The sequence below is a fragment of the Branchiostoma floridae genome, chromosome 1 (assembly GCF_000003815.2).
Source record: "Branchiostoma floridae strain S238N-H82 chromosome 1, Bfl_VNyyK, whole genome shotgun sequence".
Lineage (NCBI taxonomy): Eukaryota > Metazoa > Chordata > Leptocardii > Amphioxiformes > Branchiostomatidae > Branchiostoma > Branchiostoma floridae.
In genome coordinates, this window is record NC_049979.1 from 22,903,978 (window position 1) to 22,907,655 (window position 3,678).

Here is a 3,678-nt window from a genome sequence, read left to right on the forward strand (position 1 = left end):
GACGACTGTGTACACCGGGCACACCAAACCATATATCGCAAACGGGAACAAAATATAGGTGCGGAAACCACAGACAGTAACCACTCATTTTCCAAGACAGGCATTATGTTCTACATACTGGGATAAATCGCAACTGTATGATTTGTCATAATATGACATATGACAAAAAGTGTGGCAATAAAAATTATTGCCATGGCGACTGTGAAAATCATAACAATCCGTCGACCCCTTCTTGAGTTATTCCCTTTCAAAGTCGGACACCAAACTTGTCCTGCAGTTCCAAAACAACCCGCTAGGGGGGGGGGTCAAACCTATACCACTAACTCACGGCATCAAGAGCTGTCTACCACTTAAAATGCATAGCCGCAGCATGTCCAAAACTCGAGATATCAAACCAGGAAGTTCCGCTGCAGTAAAGTAACCGGCCGCCCAAAATCTAATCGTTTCCAGGTCTCGACAAGGCCTACCCACATTTATATATTTATCTATTCATTTTCATTTCTTCATTTTTATTTATCTATTTTTATTTATTTATTTGTTTATTTATTTTTATTTATTTGTTTATTTATTTTTATTCATTTGTTTTTATTTGTTTACTTATTTGTGTTCTATTTCTTTTAATTGTTTATTTATTTGTTTATTTTTATCTAATTTTTATTTATTTGTTTATTTTTATTTGTTTGTTTATTTGTTTTTATTTGTTTGTTTATTTTTATCTAATTTTTATTTGTTTATTTTTATTTGTTTGTTTATTTGTTTATTTATTTATTTGTTTATTTACTTATTTATCTATTTATACCGGGTATCAGTACCATCCATCCAGGCGTTCTCAAGTTATGGTGGTCTTTTACAAACACACACACACATACAAACGCTACCCAAAATATAACGTTCTTGGCGAAGGTAACTATCACATCGCTATCTCACAAACCTCCACATGTTATACATCATTTAAGCACAAACAATGCTTGTTTCACACATCGGTTTGCATTTTTGAAACAAAGATATCAAGGGTGAAGAAGGCCACCAAACTTTCCAAGTTTGCACACGTATATCGGCATGTGCCATGCGACTGGAAAGCTTACCCGTGGAGGTAATGGTTCAGTCCAGCATGATGCAACTACGCACGCGCGGAATCTACATTCCTGACATTCCTGTGGAAGTTTTGGAATTCTTTGCAAATGGTCCCACACTATACTATTAGGCTCGCCCATCAGGCGTCGCCAAAAACACTACTGCAATACAAGAAATACAATACAGGATACAAACACATTATCAACACAACCAAAAGGACATGAAATATCCGACAACCAATACCTACATGTATGATACGGGGACAAGTTGATGCCAGATATATAATAATGCATGTACTTTCCAACACAACATCCTCATAACGACACACGGAGCACAAAATCTAACAGCGCAAACAAAGTATAACACACCAGGTCCCCAAGTGGCTGAATACAAAGTTATTTATCATATTCAAATTGTCCAGCATCGGGAAACAGTTGCCCAGCATCGGGAAACAGTTGCCCAGCATACTAACGAAACTTCCGGGTTACGCAGCCCAAAACAGATGTTCTAGAATGTTGGGCTGGGCAAACAGGGGCACTAATGTGCCAACTGTTACAAATATTTGAAACGGTCCTAAGCAGACATAAATAAAACTAATGGGGGTTAACCATACAGCTGTCATAGAAATCACCTCACCATCTGCTTGCAGCTAAGCCCATTAACAAACACATAAAGCACGATGCCTGTACCAATATATCTCAAATATAGGGGTGATTTCTGATATTATTACATCGAATATAACGACAGATACGGCTTCCAAAATCTCATCGTTTCAAGCTTTCATCACACCGCACCAACACAACAAGTATGAAACCAATCCATCCAGCCGTTCTTGAGTAAACATCTACACAGACAGAGACACCTAACAGAAAATATAACCTCCATTCCATGACATTTCATGGAGGTAATGAAGGCAAATCCAAAAAGCGTGGCAATGAAAAAGCATTGCCATGGCGACGGTAATATCGTTTGTCTTTGTTATATATGTATGTGGTATCTTGATAGAGATGATTGAGGAATTGTATGATTGGTAAGTCATGGTCATGTTCCGGGCTGTATGTGCTAGCGTCGTAGTGTCGCGTCACGTTGTCCTTGATGTGCTGTGTAGTATGATGTTGTTAATGGTGTGGTTTAGATGGTGTTGTATATGGATTGGTAGCAAGGTCTATAGTATTAAAGTGAATATGTTGTCACCTGTGTAGAATCAAATACATAGATGCGGTCTGTTGTAATCTATCACAATGTTCATGTGAAACCGTCTGTAATTTGCCGATGACAACAAATACCAAGATATTGGAAACAACTGCAACATTGAGGTATGTGCTTTTTCTGTACACCTTAGTTTAAGTACATCGATATAGATACGCGCATAAAAGGAACGCAAGACATATTAGTCCCTACAATCTTATGTCTGTGAATGTGAGTGAACCCCGTTATCATATGAGCTTTTATGTTGTACTGTTACGTCCATAGCGACTTCTCTGAGCGGACCAAAGGTACACATGGCTGTACGCCAAGGTGATCATGGCCAACAGGAAGGATGCCGCTTCGTAACATGGTCCATGGCGGTGTGGAAATGCTCAGATCATATGCAGCAATGAAATATAACGTTACCCCATTAGTGTAATTTGCAATGTTATAGATTCTAATTACAGGGGACCGCAAAATTCCACCGCAGATTTGTACTTTAGACAAACGACAACCTTAGCTGAACGCGCGCGCAATTACGGCATTATTTAAACGTCTCGTTTGTAAGATGCATATAACCTCGCACAAGTTAAATATTACCATAGAGAAATATCAAAACAATTAACAAAGTTGAAATTACAAAGATTATTTCAAGCATGCTACATGTTACATTGATATTGTGCAATAATCTGCGCCTGGCCAGATAAGTGTTGGGTTTCGGGTAATCCATTTTATTTTATCGGTTCCAAGGAAGCAAGGTATCTGGCCAACGCCGCAATGTTGACATAGGTGTATGAATAAGCCATTCTATAACATCTGCTTAAAGATCAAGAGCTGAACGACCTTCTGTGACATACAGGGAGATACAACCAAGTTACGGTAGGTTGGTGCTTGCGGGTAAAAACTTCTCGGTTCCGTTGAAATACGGGTCAAAGATCTGGCGTTTCGTGGATCTTTAAACGTGCCAGCTGTGATTAAAACGCAAACGGACACTCCTTCATCGGGGACTTCCAACTTTGGAATACTCTCCGCGAGAGTAGGACGTGATTATGATGCAGAAGCCACTGTTCATACCGACTTAGTTTTGTTCCGTGCTACTCGGTGTACATGTCACTTCGGTGGCAATTCGGGTCGATGACCTGTTCCGACTTTTACGTCTGCCCTCTAAAGCTACCCTCAAACGCGGGGCGAAGAATTTCTTATCCTGAACTTTATTCTTTATCCAAACAAGGACTTCCAGGCCCTTTTCCCAAGAATTTTGCTAGTTTTTCCCATACATCCACGTTTTGGTGCAGTGACCCAGCGATGAACGTTTCGGTGTCCCGGAAGGGTAGTGAGGTCGGGTTTCCGTCAATCTGGAGGGTACCGCCTCTTCCGCCGGGACACGTGTTCGTCGGGCCCATGCCAGCCACGGGG